The 16,843-nt window shown below is 44.5% G+C and overlaps 1 protein-coding gene and 1 non-coding gene across 7 annotated transcripts in view; one reads left to right on the top strand and one right to left on the bottom strand.

The window, feature by feature from the left end:
* The window catches only part of PHF20 (PHD finger protein 20), a 133,523-nt gene extending 128,171 nt beyond the window's left edge, over window positions 1-5,352 (bottom strand). The window contains exons 1-2 of one of the 6 annotated variants that reach the window (XM_019950833.3): window positions 5,204-5,324; window positions 4,534-4,684 (exon numbers count right to left, since the gene is read on the bottom strand). The gene's annotated coding sequence lies outside the window, so the exon portion shown is untranslated. The other 5 variants (XM_073792939.1, XM_019950834.3, XM_019950835.3 and 2 more) reach the window with 5 other exon arrangements.
* A 1,484-nt stretch (window positions 5,353-6,836) lies between these two features.
* LOC117308408 (U6 spliceosomal RNA) lies at window positions 6,837-6,943 on the top strand. Its single transcript, XR_004522387.1, has one exon. It is a non-coding gene; the product is annotated as a U6 spliceosomal RNA (small nuclear RNA).
* Window positions 6,944-16,843: the final 9,900 nt, after the last annotated feature.

Below are 16,843 nucleotides of genomic sequence, written 5' to 3'. Positions count from 1 at the left end.
GCGGAGTGGCTGGGCCCGTGAGCCATGGCCGCTGGGCCTGCGCATCCAGAGCCTGTGCTCCGCAACGGGAGAGGCCACAATGGTGAGAGGGCCACATACCGCAAAAAAAAAAAAAAAAAAAAAAAAAATCCAGGGTGAAGAACAGCTAGCTGATTTCCTTGAGACCTTGAGACAAGATGGCTAAAAGCATTACATTCATTTTCCCCAAACTCCAGCAAAAGGCAAACTACCTGCTTCATTTTTAAATTTAATTCTACCTACTCTGCTAATTCAAAGCAAAAAAGAAAGCTGGGGTGAGGAGGAGGGAAAAACATTTTTAAAATACACATCAGATAAGGGAACTTGAAAATAAACAAAATTGCATGTCAACTACAGACTCCCTCTTAGTGATTCAGGGAAGTAGCTAACGTTGAATGGAGAATTCAAGGAAGACTTCTTTGAGAAGCTTAGACAGTTTTGAATGAAATAAAGCATGGAAATGGCAGAGGACACGGAGGCAGAAGAATGCTGAAGCTGGGTGTGAAGACAAGGTGGCTGCCTCGGCTAGAAAAGAGGCAGTGGCAGAAGTGACTCGGACATGGAAATGATTGGCAGCATGCCCAAAAGAGCACGTGAAGGAAATCAGATCTGCTACAAGCTCCCACAGACACTGGGTTTCTAAGCAAGGCACGAACAAAGGCTCAGAGCAGGGTAGACCTTGGAGATAATCAGCCCCTCACTTTACAAATGGGGAGAATGAGGTCCAGTAGTATTAAGTAACTTGCCTGAGGTCTCACAGTGAGTGGAAGAGCTGGGACTAGTGCCAAATCCAGATCAAATCCGTTACTGAAGAGGATCTATCTGACACTCATGTGAGGGATGGGGGGAAGGGAGAGGACCAGGACACAAAATAGTCTAGTCATTCAGGTTTGTCCTGATTAGGGCCCAGAATAGGATCATGCTGGGAAAAGTCCACGACAGGTGATATAGCCAGGGAAATAGGTACAGATGACCTAAGACACTTAGAAAGGAAAAACCCACTAAGACTTAAAAATAGCTGTGGAGGGCTTCCCTGGTGGCGCAGTGGTTGAGAGTCCACCTGCCGATGCAGGGGACACGGGTTCGTGCCCTGGTCCAGGAAGATCCCACATGCCGCAGAGCGGCTAGGCCCATAAGCCATGGCCGCTGAGCCAGCATGTCCGGAGCCTGTGCTCCGCAACGAGAGAGGCCACGACAGTGAGAGGCCCACATAACGCAAAAAAAAAAAAAAAAAAAAAAAAAAAAAAAAAAATAGCTGTGGATATAAAAGGAGAGAGCACATCATAAGCCATGATTCCCACCAAAGAATAATGTCATATTCCCACCGGCATTCACCTTTGTGAAGCTTCATACAGAGACAAGTCAGTAGCTTCCATTCAGGGTCCAGGCACCTGCATCTCCCAGGCCCATTTCCAGGACCTAGAAAATCAAGAAGGACTCCTTGGAAATTCCAATACCTGTGACCCTGTTGACTTGGAGTCTCTCAGAATCACTACCCATGGTAGGGTAATAGATGAGGAACCAGAGAGGCAAGCTGGCTGATTACTACATAGGATTTACTAGAATGATTTTATGTCAAGAGTTATGTTTACCTTCAATCAAGAAATAGTTAAGCATTTATTTATTTATTTATTTATTTATTTATTACATAAATTTGTTTATTTATTTGTTTTTGGCTGTGTTGGGTCTTCATTGCTGCGCACGGGCTTTCTCTAGTTGCAGCGAGCGGGGGCTACTTTTCGTTGCAGTGCATAGGCTTCTCATTGCAGTGGCTTCTCTTGATGCAGGGAATGAGCTCTAGGCACGCAGGCTTCAGTAGTTGTGGCGTGTGGGCTCAGTAGTTGTGGCACGCAGGCTCAGTAGTTGTGGCACGCAGGCTTAGTTGCTCCGCGGCATGTGGGATCTTCCCAGACCAGGGCTCGAACCCATGTCCCCTGCATTGGCAGGCGGATTCTTAACCATTGCACCCCCAGGGAAGTCCCAAGAAATAGTTAAGCATTTAAATTTGACAAAATACATAGGAATCAAACTCCTGGAGAAGTTCCAGCCGTGATTTTAAAAGTTTAATGCTAGAATAACTACAAATGAATATAAATAGTAGTCCTCCAAAGGGGACTTGTACAAACTCTAAGGCTTGCGCGTCTAGATAAAGAGAGAATGGAAAATAATGCCCCAGCTTAAAGCTAACCACCACCTTCCTACTTTCAAAGAGAAATCTTTAACTTTGTGCACAGAACCTAACTACTCAAAGTTCAGTTCAGTAATATTAACACCACCTGGGAATTAGAAAAGAATATACTCAGGCCCCACCCTAAACCTACTGGATTAGAATCAGCATTTTAGCAAGACACTCCCCACCCCAGGTGATTTATTTGCACATTCAAGTTTGAGCAGCACTGGTGCAGAATACTTTAAGGGTGGACTATATATATAGCACTACACAGATAGAGTACCAAACAGGCAAATAAGAGACAAAGTACCTGTTCACTTTCTGTATACCATATTTTATTAGGTACTGCTCAGACAGACCTCCAACGCTTTTTAATGAATTTGGTACTTACTAATGACCACATGATATAAATGTGGGATCCATTTCACTTCCTGAAATAACACAGTTCTAGCATTTTCATGCACATGAAATTTAAAACAGCTTAGTTGTTCTGAAAATACAATAATGATTCATTTTATTCAAGTTCCAACACTGAGTTCAGAGCACTTCACCAAAAGCCCCATTAATTCCTACAGGTTCCTAGGAGTATCATTAAATCCCCCAGCATCCCTAAGAAGCAGGTGCTTGGCAAACATCCAATCTTCAAATGAGATTCAGAAGGACGTGGTCCTGAAAATGCAGTATTTTTCTGCCTTGTCCTGCCAGGGTAGCTTCTCGGGCTCAAACTCTCTCCCGCACTGAGGCCTCATACAGCTGCACACTCAAGTACTTCCCGAAAGGGAGAAAGGTCAGAGGTGTCATTATCCCATAAGCACTTGAGATTCCAGCTGTGGAGAAATTAATCTGGTTCGTTCCCGCTGAGAAGCCCTGAGTAAGATCTGGAAAGACAGAGGGAAATACAAAAGAAAGAACCTACTGAGAGGCTCTTAGGAGAGGAGAGGTCTCAGACATTTGCAGATTTTAAGGAGGGAGTTGGGGGCAAGGCTTGGCAGATAAGTGAGAGGATTACGGGGAGAGGTAAATATCCATCTCCCACTTCTCCCCCAGAAACAACAACAAAAAAAGAGTGACCAAGAGATTCCTCCAAATGACCTCCTTTCTTGATAAAAGGAAGGAAAAAAGCCAATGTAGGGAGGAAGCGTATGAGTTGGAAGCAAGACTAAAGAATCTCGAGGGTTTTTTGGTTTTGTTTTTTTCCAACGAAGGGAAATAAAGCAAAGGAGAAAACAGTACCCATCTAACCAGAATCTTATAGGAAGCAAACCACCAGGAGGATTAAGAGCGCTGTGAATAACCAAAGAAATGCAAGGGGATTCCTTTCTAGTTTAAATCCAGCGCTGGGGAGTCAAGCAGCCCTGGACTTGAAGCCACTTCCAGAGCAAGGGGAGGAAAAGGGAAAATCTTTACAGCCACCAATAAGCAGAGCAGTGTCCAAAGAAAGAAAGAAACCAGAAAAATGCCCGGGGATAGGGCAAGCCAAGAGAAAAGAGCTCCTGTTAGCAGAAAAGTAAAAGATAAAGGAGACACATGGGAGACAACATGCAGGCATCCCCTTTAGGATGGGCGGGGAGATCCTCCCCTAGGGGGAGGGGACTTCAGGAGGTTAGACTAGGAAGTGTGCACAGAAAAAAGGCCCCAGAAGCAGAGAAAGTGTGGTGCTGAAGATATTTATTCACCAGAGGAAGGAAGAGGAAATAGGTGCACTGCTCTGACAGGGAGAGCACCTAAAGGGAAAAGGGGTTCCAAAGAGGTAAGGAAGCTGAGGAAAGAAAATATCTTGGATGGCAAAAAAGCTCAAGAACCTTGTACCATCGTATGGAAATGAACAAACTCAGAAAAAAGGTGCGCCGTCCCAGATTTAACAAGCACCAGGAAGGTTGCTGCACCCTGAGAATTGTGTAACCAAAAGTAGTGCATGCTGTACATCTGGAGGGCACAGGAAACAAATACACTTTCAGATATGAAAAGTCTCCCCCAGGAAATAAGGTAGTCGGACTTAGAGAACTCATGAAAAACGGTGCAACCGCAAGAATACAGTGACTGGAAAAAGTAGTGAATTTCCTTGTGTAAATACAAATACGTATCCTAAAATTTCAGGATTTGGATCTCATTTTCGGTAGACTCTGGAAATGAGGTGCACTCCCAGATTTTGAAAGAGCAGGGAAAGGAACTGGCCCCTAAATTTAAGAAATTCTGGAAAGCACGTTGCCAGATTTGGAGCCTGGAAAAGGGAATTCTTCCTCGATTTTGTGCGAATATAAGTACCAAAAAAACTTTGGTTATTGGACCCCAGATTTAAGACTCGCTAATGGGAAGAACCCCAAAATTTGAAAGGGGATGCTTACTCAGACTGGAGGCTCGAAAAGGTAGTGTCCTCCCAGTTTGGGGGTCGTGGGTCAAGGGATACATCCTTAGTTGGGCAGGCTTTGGAAATTTAGATAACATCCCAGGGCTGGAGCTGAAGAAACGGGGTGCACCGACCACATTTTCTAAAAACTATAGAGAAAGGGGACACTCCCATAGTCTGGCGCTTGAGAAAGGGGTGTGCTCCCCAGAACAGGATAAAAGAGTCAGTAAAAGAAAACGCGTTCCCAAAGCACAAGGCAACTGCAGGGGCTGCTTGTGTAGCTCTCGAGGGCCACACAGCTCAGGCTCCGGCCCTAGCGCTTACACCCCACCCCCAACACGGCCCGTTCCGCGCCCCGGGCCCCGCACCCCGCGGCCCAGCCCCCTCGGGAGTCGCTGATTGGCCGCAGCCACCGTCACTCCTACGGGCAGCCCTAGGGATTGGGCGCCGCCCGCACGCCCGCCACGCTCTCAGCAGCGGTCCCCGGGCCTCCCTCCGGGCTGGGCGAGCCGGGCCAGGCGGGGAGCGGGGCCGGGTAGGAGACCGGAGCAGTGGTGGCGTCCGTCACCGATCCCGCCAGCACGGCACGCGCGCGACGCGGGCCCGGCCCGACCCGACCCTGCCCCAGCCAACCGGCTTCACCTCGCCGCGCCTTGCCGCGAGCTCACCTCACAGCCCCGCTCCGGCTGCTCCGCTCCGGGTCCAACCGACTGAAGGACTCTGCGTGCTGCGCACCACGTGACCCCGGGGACGCGCCCAGCGTATCCCCCGCCCCCCACACACACGCACCATCGACTCCACCGAGTGACGCAGCGCCTCAGCTGCCCCGCCCTCGGCCCCGCCCCACCCGATCACCGTGGCGACGGCTCGGGCGGGACACGCCCACTGCCCTGACGCGCGGGAACAGGCCTTCTCCCGGGTCCGGAGCACGAAGTCCCCTCTCACTCGTATCCACTGTGATCACACGAAGGCCAGGACTGGACACTATCCATCACCTGTTAATTTTGCCTCCTGAATGCATCTCGAAGCCTCCTACTTCTCTGTATCCTGCTGCCAGCACTCCAGTCTAGTCCACCATCACCTCTCTCCTAGATGATGGTTGTCCTCTCCACCCAATTACTCTTTCCTCTTCCAATCCATTCACACTCAGACAGCGGGAGCTTTTCAAAACGCAACTATATTCACAGCCATCCCCTGCTCAAAGCCCGTTGCCCGCTGTTCTTCAGATTAAGATCTAAACCTTCACTGTGTGCCAGGCTCTTCAGAGTCTGTACCTAACTTTCCTCTCTCACATTGGCACGCATTCAGCTCCCCCACATTCTCAGTTCTCAGCATCTTTCAAGTCCTCAAACAAGCCAGGTTCCTTTCTGCCTCAGGGCCTTTGCACTCATCCCCCCCCCCCCACTCCACTTCACTTCATTAGCTCCTAGGAAGGGATTCCAATTGCTGGTGTGGAGAGGAGCAGTATTCTGCCTCAGGGGACCAGGTCGGAGTTGCAGCCACCCCCCAAGGGTCTGAGATGTTTTCCCAGTGGGACTTGGGAAGTTCCAAAGAGGAATGCTTAACATTTGTTATTTAGGAAGGCAATAATGACTTTATTTTACTTTGGAAAAACAGGGCACCTAGATTGCACTTTTTAAATGTAAATGTAATCATGTCACTGCCCTGCTTAGAACAACCAATCTCTCCATCACATCCTCCACCCTTGCTATTTCTCTGGCTACATTGACTTGCTATCATTTCTATGGTTCTCTCCAAGCTCTGTCCAGGCACTGGGCCATTGACTAGGCTGTTGCTTTTTACAAAACTAACCCTTTAACAGCTTTCAGTTTGTCATCTTCTCGGTGAGGTCCTCTTTGACTACATTAGCTAGAAAGTGCTCCCCTTGATCTCCTGCCTCGTACAGGAAAATTGCTCTCTACCTTATCACTGTTCATTTTCATCAGAGCACTTAACATAGTTTGTAATTATTTAATTTGTTTGTTCTCTTGGTTTTATTTGTCTTTTTCCCCAAAATTAGAGTTAGGAACTATCTTGTATCTACTGAATTGTCAGAACCTGACAAATAGTAGATGCTCATTATGTATCTGTGGAAGGAATGAAAGGAAAGAGAATATTTGGGGGGGAAAATGATAATTGAAAATAACAAGTAGATTCTTCTTTAATGACCTGGCTCCACAGAAGTGGTCTTTTCAAATCTGGACTGGAGGCTGAAGAGAGGATTTCCTGAGCTGATGTAGTCAGGGCAGAGGGCAGTGCTTAGGGAGAACTTCTAGGAAACCAGGGACAAAATGTTCAGCTGTACACACTTTGACAACACATACACAAAAGTTGTAACCATACAGAGAAGTTTAGTGTAGCTCCTGCCCAAGGATAACATGCAAATTAGTGAAGTGTTCCTTTTTTTTTTTTTTTTTTTTTTTGCGGTACGCGGGCCTCTCACTGTTGTGGCCTCTCCCGTTGTGGAGCACAGGCTCCCGACGCGCAGGCTCAGCAGCCGTGGCTCACGGGCCCAGCCACTCCGCGGCACGTGGGATCTTCCCGGACCGGGGCACGAACCCGTGTCCCCTGCATCAGCAGGCGGACTCTCAACCACTGCGCCACCAGGGAAGCCCGAAGTGTTCCATATTTTTTAAAAAATTTAAAACACCTTCTGGAATTTGAGGACCAAAAGTACCTACATGAACTCGGATAAGGGCTCAGATACAGGAAGAAAGGACCTTCCCAGGATCCTCTGGGTTTATGTTTATTAACATGAAATTGCTCAGATTTTAGTGGCTATTGTAGCATACAGAGAATTTTTTTGCCCCGCAACCGAAGTCATGCCACGAATCCATAGCCCCATACAAATATAACATGTTTCTTTACTTATTCAACCTGCATATATAGAGACCCAGGCTTGAGCTGAGCATCAAAGACACAGAGCAGGGGACTTCATTGGCGGTCCAGTGGTTAAGACTCCGTGCTTCCACTGCAGGGGCAACGGGTTTGATCTCTGGTGGGTCGGATCCCACATGCTGGCAGTGCAGCCAAAAAAAAAGACACAGAACAGAATGAGATTTAGGCCCTGCTCTCAAGGAGTTTACATCTTGGTAAAGAAATCATCACAATTTGTAAGTTAAAATTCTTTTTGTCTGTTGCAAATACAAACATGGACACTGTTGCAAGTACAAACAAAAGAAACATGTATTACAAGGATGTTTGGGGGCCCAGAGCATGCACAGGAGGGCAGCCTTGGAAAATAAGCAGCACAGAGCAGCTCCAGCAAGGAACAGCAGCTTCTGCAGCCAGCAGCACCACACATCACAGCTGGGATTCAATCCTAACATCCCTTTGTCTTTGAGTCACTCACTCAAGAGGCAAAGTCTTGGCGGGGAGCTGATGTTGATTGGTCAATCTCAGGTCACATGGATTAGTCTAGGCTGCCAGGGGAAGAGAGAAACGATTTGCCCCTAAGGATATCCCCCCAAATGAAAAGAGAGGGGGAGGACTGATGCTGGCCAGACAAAAATAACTTCATACAAGTATGAATGAAATACCTTGGGAGTTAAGCTTTTCCTGATTAAAAAACCTGTGGAGGGCTTCCCTGGTGGCGCAGTGGTTAAGAATCCGCCTGCCACTGCAGGGAACACAGGTTCGAGCCCTGGTCCAGGAAGATCCCACATGCCCCGGAGCAGCTAAGCCCATGCGCCACAACTACTGAGCCTGCACTCTAGAGCCCGCGAGCCACAGCTACTGAGCCCGAGTGCCACAACTACTGAAGCCCGTGCGCCCAGAGCCCATGCTGCACAACAGGAAAAGCCACTGCAATGAGAAGCCCGCGCACTGTAACGAAGAGTAGCCCCTGCTCACCACAACCGGAGAAAGCCTGCGTGGAGCAACGAAGACGCAAAGCAGCCAAAAAAAAATAAAATAAACAAAAAAACACTGCGGAAACCTGGTTTGCTTGCTTCTGAACTGAACAGTCCTGGGCTGCTAGTCACAGAATCCCAGTTTGAAAAGTTCTGGTCTAAACTCCAGGTCTCACCATTGCCTCTTTAGCAGCTTCCATTATTCTGCCTTAAGGCCCTCCCCAGCATTTCACTAGTAGTTGGCCTCAACCTCCCAATTCTTTCTTACCTAGAATCTTTGTCTAGATAGGCATTCAATTAATAGTTGTGATTGAGTGAACAAGTGATAGAATGAATGTACAGCAGCCTCAACTCCAGAGAGTAGAATCTCTCCAACCATTTCAGAACTGTGGTCCCAGCACATAAGATGACAGCTCCACAATGAAACCCTACATACACACGAGAATATACTGTAGCACCAGAGATATTCAATATCTGCATGGAAGTGTCCCTTCTCTCCCTAAGCATCACTTTTCTTCAACTGTAAAATGGGATGATATTTACCCTCATTCACAGAATTGTCACGATTAAGTTAAATAACATGTGAGAGTGTACTGTAAACTGCATAGTTCTAAATAAATGATTTTCCAATTGCTTTCTTACTAGATTCATTGTCTAGAGTATTCAATGTCCCTAGCTAAAGAAAAGCAGAATTAAAGAACTGAGATAGGATATTCAATTAGAAAACTGATCTTTCTCAACCTCTACCCAGCAAACCTTTATACTCTGCCCTTATGCAACCCCAAGGCATTTACAATTAGTCTGTCAAGGGAAAAGGGGAAAACTAAAACAGAAAAGCAAGCCCCTTGGCTGTGACTCACACCCACAGATCCCATGTACTCAGAGTATCACCAAGCCTGAGCATGTCAGTCTCCAAAGCAGGAACAGGGGTATGACATCTGCAGCACCAAGCTGAGTGTGAGAACTCAGGAAGTCGGAAACCACAGTCACAGCAGCATCTGAGGTCCAAGAACCTCCACAAGGCACCAGGGGCCCAAGGGAAGTGGGTTGAGTCTTTGCCCTGGTCTGAGGTCTCTCCAATCTGGGCCTGACGGAAAGTTACTGAGCTCCTCAAGCCTTACTGTTCTCCAAGTGAGGGGGAGGAGAATTAAGTAGGAATTCCAATATATTTCCAGCGTTTTGCAAGATTATATGGAGGGGGTAGGGGCGGGGAGAGAAGGACTATTTTTATTCTTGCTATAGCCACTAAAGAGAGTGATAAAATCCATCTGGACCACTTCAAGGGCAGGGACTATGTTCTGTTCTCCTTTGTTCCTTGGGAGTCCCAGTACCTAGCACTGTTCCCTGTAATTTAAGCATACTAATACTTGTTTCTTGTGGGTTGAAACTTTTGTCAGTTTAGAGATAAAGAGAAAGGGGGAGGAGTTTAGCCCCAGAGACTACTGGAATGGAAGCTATAAAGAAGTCAATTAAAGAAACAATCTCTAAAAATCTGCTAGACTCCAGTTCACTCCCCAGATTTCTTGTAATTTAATTTTAAATAGTCATGCTGTCCCATGATTTGAATTCCAGAAATTATACAAAAGGTATACAATACAAAGTCTCCCTCAAATTTTTGTTCCTCATTTGTCTTGTTTCCATTGGTAACTGCTCCTATCTTCGCTCCTGCACCAGAGATGGAACCCATGCCCCCTGCTGTGGAAGCACTGGGTCCTCACCACTGCACCACCAACTCTTACTTTCTTATGAATCCTTTCAGTATTTCTGTATGAGTATAAGCAAAGCTGAATATAAGTTCAAATATATTTTGAACTTTTTACACAAAAGAAAGCATTGATACATGGTGTTCTCCACCCTAATTTTGTCACTAAACACACTTTGGACACCTTGTACATTTTGTACAATGGTATAAAAATAACTTTCTTATTATCTTGTTTTATTTTACTGCTACATAGTATTTCTTGTGTGGATATACTAAAACTTGCTTAATCAGTCCCCTATTTAAGGACATTTGGGTTATTTCCAATACCTGGCAATTTAAAAACTATGTTCCATTTAGAAATAGTTCAACTCGTGTGCAGACAGAACTGTAGTCTATTCTCTGATATGGGAGAACTGAACCACAGGGGTACATGCATTTTTTTTTTTTTTTTTTTTTTTTTTTTTGCTGTACGCGGGCCTCTCACTGTTATGGCCTCTCCCATTGTGGAGCACAGGCTCCGGACACGCAGGCTCAGCGGCCATGGCTCACTGGCCCAGCCGCTCCGCGGCATGTGGGATCTTCCTGGTCCGGGGCACGAACCCATGTCCCCTGCATCGGCAGGCGGACTCTCAACCACTGCGCCACCAGGGAAGCCCTGCATTTATAATTTTGATAGAAATTGCAAGTTACCCGCTATAGATTCCCTCAAAATATAACTCCACAGTTGCAAGATGTGTTACAAGTCATCTTTACTTGTAACACTTAAAATCTGCAATTTATTTATAGCTTAGGAAATAGAAATGCTTTCAAGATTATTCCCATAATGTTATTCTCACTTACATGCATTCTTGATAGTGAAATGAGTGATATTCCAGTTATCCAGCTAGGAATGTGTACAACCCACTTCCACAACCATGTATGTCACACAAGTCATCACGATGTGTCTTTTTTTTTTTTTTTTTTTTTTGCCCCACCATACAGCTTGCAGGATCTTAGTTTCCCAACCAGATATTGAACCCAGGGCCCAGCAGTGAGAGCGCTGAATCCTAACCACTGAACCACCAGGGAATTCCCACTATGTGTCTTTAAAAAAGATGTATTAGCAATTATCTTGATGATCTTGATGTAGGGGTAAATATCTATCAGACACGCAAAGGACAAGCCATTAAGGAAAATACTATAAATTCAACAACATAAAAAAATTCTATCCATGAATATATATCTACACATGGATGGTCTCAGGGAAATGAGACAGGGAATGGAGGCTAAGGAAGAATAACTCAAAGAGGGACCATTCACTTTGTTTCCAATGTTTATAAACAATGTTGCAATAAACAATTGGCTTACTGATGATCTTTCACAATGATGTTTCCAGTTGCTTACAGACAATGCTTCAATAAACAGCCTTGTACATTCAAAAAAGGAAAAAGAGGAAAATCTGGGGCTGTGTTTCGCTTAATGGAAATTGTGTGCCAAGAAGCAAATGTGTGATTGAATGTATTGGTACAATTATGCACATTTGAGATTAAAAAAGGTAGGGGGGAGGTGAAGAACATTGATAATTGATGCTCTGCCCCTCACACCCCTCTGGACTCCTTCTTACCTGCTTATTGACTCACTAAGACCCAAAATCTCTCCCCTGCTTCTCAGTTGTTGCACATTTGTTAGTTTGAAATCTAACCTCCTTGACATCACCCTACCCAACCCAGCTCACAGTTCCCCTGGGCCTAAAAAAAGTCACTGAAGTCCAATCTAGATTCCAAATTCCACGCTCTAAATAGTACCTCCAAAAAAGTCGTTGGATGACAATTATGGAAAAACGGGTAATCACAGGTACAGTCACACCTTATTCCACTACCCTTGTTTTCCTTGCCTATATCACTGTCTTTTTTTTTTCCTTGCTACTTCATAAGCACTTTTAAGGCCTTTATGCTTTTCAAAGATTTATTTACCCTACATGCTGAATCATCACCCTTCCACTTCCCACTCCTACAATTGTAGGAAGTAAAATAAAGACAGAAACTTGGCTAAAGTAGAAACTAAAGGTGCCATAAAACCCCAAATGTTGAAATCTTATGAATACATAGAGAGCTGGATTCTACACACTTTGAACTCTTCCTACCCTAGAGAGCCTGTGTCTTCCCACCAGGGAAGACAGGGGTAAAACCTCTGACTTTTCAAAGGCCAGTTGGAGAAATAAGTTATATTTTTATTTCCTATAGAGTTTCCAAATTTTCCTTTTACCCCTGCACACCACACTCACCTTTGCCTGTCTCCCCTTCCTATTCTACTTCAAATTTTTATCCCTTTTGGAAAAAAAAACAATGACAATATCTATTGAACATTCATTGTTTGCTAGGCACTGTACTAAGCCGTTTACATGAATTATTTCATTTAATATTGACAATAACCCATGAAGAGAGGTCCTATGTATTATCATCATTTTGCAGTTGAAGAAATGGAAGCCCAGAGAAGTTAAGTTATTCATCTAAGGTCACATTGCTAAGAATAATTTAAACACAGACAGTTTAACTCCAGGTCTCATGCTTATTAATCCTGAACTCACCAATTCTCAGTTGAGACTCCTCTAGTTCCCCTGTTCTCAAACTCTCTCCAATCTGGCCAATTCTACAAACTATTCAAGTTGCCATTCTAACATAATACTAATAATAAGCAAAGTGACCCTTTAAAAGCATGTCAAATCATCCACTCCTCTGCACAAACCCTTATAATGTTGTGCCTTCTCTAACTGAAAGTAAATTCAAAATCTTTACCTACCAGCCATTCTTTTTTTTTTTCCTCTCTTTTTTTGCGGTACGCGGGCGTCTCACTGCTGTGGCCTCTCCCCTTGCGGAGCACAAGCTCCAGACGCGCAGGCTCAGCGGCCCAGCCGCTCCGTGGCATGTGGGATCCTCCCAGACCGGGGCACGAACCCATGTCCCCTGCATCGGCAGGCGGACTCTCAACCACTGTGCCTCCAGGGAAGCCCTACCAGCCATTCTTGATCCGCCTCTTGTGTTCCCCAGCTCTCTGACCTCAAATTCTGTTCTCTCTGCTTTGCTCACTCCAGTTGCGCTAGCATCCTTGCTTTTTCTTGAACACACTAATCTCACATCTCCCTGGGGTTTTATACTTGCTGTTCCCTCTGCCTGGAAAAATCTATCCCCAGATACCCATAAGACTGAGCACCTCATTTCCTTCTGATCTCTGTTCAAGGGTCATTTTATCATAGAGGCTTTCCTTACCACCCTAAATAAAACAGTATCCTGTCTTTCTCTATCTCCCTTAATCTCATTTATTTTTCTTCAAAGCATTTATCACCACCCAGTATATTACATATTTATTTTTCTGTTAATAATCTGTTTCATATCTTTAGAATTTGAAATTCTTGAGTGCAGGGACTTTGTCTTCTTTATTGCTATATCCCCAGCGCATGGAATGCTACCCAGCATAAAACTGGTGCTTAATATTTTGCATGAATGATAATACTAAATAATATTTTTGGAGTGCTTCCATTACACCAGGCATTCTAAATACTTTACATATGTATTTTCTCATTTAATCTTTATAACAATCTTATGAGATTTAACAACCTTTTTAATGTGATGTCCAAAACTTTTCAGTGGTCTATGAACAACTAGCTCTCTGAGAAAAAAAGAAAAGGTTGATTTGTAACATTTGTGATATCTGTAGTATAAATACTCACACTGTGGCTGATTTAAGACTACTAATATGAGATCAACTGGCTCACAAAATTCCTGGACACTTATTAATTTACTCATAAGCTGGTATGAGTATGCTGCAGCACACCACTGCTACTGTTCTTAGCAGAGCATGGAAACCTCTTCACAAATTAGCCCTTATCAATCTTTCCAATGGAATCTCCTCTGACTCTGCAACTTGCCCACACAGCCCACTTTCAAATCATGAAGAATTCCTGTCTGTGTAAGAACATGGCCTGCTTGTTCTAGACTTAATTGTCATTGGGCAATGTACTTTATTTCTGAGAAGTTCTTTCATCCTTCCTCACTTTGGCTCTGTACTGATGCATCTTCAAAGCAATACCAACTAATTCAACAAACAGTAGTTACACAACCAGCACATTCCAGGCAGGATGTTAGGAGCTGGCGGGTAGAGATAAAGGAGAAGCAGCTGATATTCCCAGAGTAGCTCACAATCTGGTAGTGAAGGCAAAAGTATAAGCAATGAAGTTGAATTACAGTCTAAGAGGAGAAATAATGAGGGACTGATTGAGTCTAACAAGGGTGGGCAGGATCAAGACCAACTTCCTAAAGGAAATAAAACACAAACATCTTTACAAACAGACATTTTCAAGGCAGGGAGATACAGGCAATTTGAGAGTTCTGGAACAGATTGAGAAAGTGCTGTAGAATACACAATTAGGCTTCCTGGACCCCTCTTTGCTCCCCAAACCCTCAGTGGGAGACTCTATTCCACTCCATTATAGGAGAATTGCCAATGGGCAAGTGGTAAAAATCAATGAATAGTCACGAACACGAGGGAAATACAATAATAAGTCAATATCTTGAGAAACGTTTGCAAAAATCTTATACTTGTTGGTTATCAGCAAATCATAGCCAACAAACTAGGTGACCATGGATCAAAGAATGCCATAGAACTTGATAGACCTGTTCAATCAGTTAGAAACATTGGAAAATATAGCAAAAAGCATTGTTGGTGGGATATGGAGAAAAGTACACATAATAAATATATAATTAAAATAAAAATTATAAAATTAAACTATGTGTCAGCCACTGATTTATATGCTTTACTTGTATTAACTCATTTAATTTTGTCACAGTTTTATAAAGCAGGTTCTATTATTATCCCACAGATATTTCACTGAGAAAACTGAGACTTAAGACAGGTTAAATAACCCACTCAATGTCACAGACATACAGCTGAATGCTGGAGCCAGCCTGTACTGGCTTGCAAGAGCTGATTATTAAATATACAGTTGCTAGGTTAAAATAGGCCATAGTAGAAATATTTACACTATGAACATTGGCAAACTCTATACATCAGACTTCTTTTTTTAAAAAAATAAACTTATTTACCTTATTTATTTATTTTCGGCTGCGTTGGGGCTCCGTTGCTGTGCGGGGGCTCTCTCTAGTTGTGGCGAGTGGGGCTACTCTTCATTGCGGAGCACGGGCTTCTCATTGCTGTGGCTTCTCATTGCTGTGGCTTCTCTTGCTGTGGAGCACGGGCTCTAGGTGCATGGGCTTCAGTAGTTGTGGCACGTGGTGGGCTCAGTAGTTGTGGCTCACAGGCTCTAGAGCGCAGACTGAGTAGTTGTGGTGCACAGGCTTAGTTGCTCCGCAGCATGCGGGATCTTCCTGGACCAAGGCTTGAACCCATGTCCCCTACGTCGGCAGGCAGATTCCTAACCATGGCACCACCGGGGAAGCCCCTCTTTTTCTTTTTTTTAAAAGCAAATTTATCAGCACACCATCAGTAGTCTTAGGTACTATTCCAGGCCCTGGGGATATAATAATAAACAAAATAAACAAAAATCTCAGCCTTCATGAAGTTTGAATTACAATTAAATTGTAATTCAAATAGTCTAATGTAATTCAAAAGTCTAATGGTGGGAGATAGATGATGAACAAATAAATAAATAAAATATATGGTATGTCAGATGATGACAAGTGCTATGGAGAAAAGTAAAAAAGGGATAATAAGTATGGCACGCTACCATTTTATTTTTTATTATTTATTTATTTATTTATTTTTGGCTGCACCGCTCAGCATGCAGAATCCCAGTTCCCCGACCAGGGATGGAACCTGCCACACCCCCTGCATTTGAAGCCTGGAGCCTTAACCACTGGACCGCCAGGGAAGTCCCCACGCTACCATTTTATTTTTTAAAATAAATTTATTTATTTTATTTTTTGCTGTGTTGGGTCTTCATTACTGCACTCGGGCTTTCTCTAGTTGAGGTGAGCGGGGACTACTCTTCCTTGCGGTGCATGGACTTCTCATTGTGGTGGCTTCTCTTGTTGCGGAGCACGGGCTCTAGGTGTGCCAGCTTCAGTAGTTGTGGCTCACGGGCTCTAGAGCACAGCCTCAGTAGTTGTGGCGCACAGGCTTAGTTGCTCCATGGCCTGTGGAATTTTCCCGGACCAGGGCTCGATCCCGTGTCCCCTGCATTGGTAGGTGGATTCTTCACCACTGTGCCACCAGGGAAGCTGCTACCATTTTATTTTATTTTATTTTATTTTATTTTATTTTTTAATTTATTTTGGCTGCACCAGGTGTTAGTTGCAGCAAGCGGGATCTTCATTGTGGCATGTGGGCTTCTTAGTTGTGGCATGCAAACTCTTAATTGCGGCATGCATGTGGGATCCGGTTCCCCCACCAGGGATCAAACCCAGGCCCCCTGCATTGGGAGCACAGAGTCTTACCCACTGGACCACTAGGGAAGTCCCTCCACGCTACCATTTTAAATAGGATGGTCAGGGAAGGCCTCACTGAGAAGGTTAACATCTGATTATGACCTTAAGGAAATAGGAAGGAGCAAGACCTGCGTCTGTCTTGGAGGGCAGTGTCAAGGCTCTAAGAAGCACAGACATACCTTAGGTACTTAAGGGACAGCAAAGAGGCCAGTTAACTGTAACAGACAGAGAAAGGGGGAATCTGCAAAGGAGAGTGTGATAACTGTAATTAGGCATTATTGTTTTTTACTTAAAAAGAAGGTCTTGGTAGACGTAGCTGGATAAATCATAAACTAA

This window comes from Tursiops truncatus, chromosome 15 (genome assembly GCF_011762595.2).
Source record: "Tursiops truncatus isolate mTurTru1 chromosome 15, mTurTru1.mat.Y, whole genome shotgun sequence".
NCBI lineage: Eukaryota > Metazoa > Chordata > Mammalia > Artiodactyla > Delphinidae > Tursiops > Tursiops truncatus.
The sequence above is the reverse complement of the archived record's forward strand: the minus strand, read 5'-3'. Positions and strand labels throughout refer to the sequence as shown.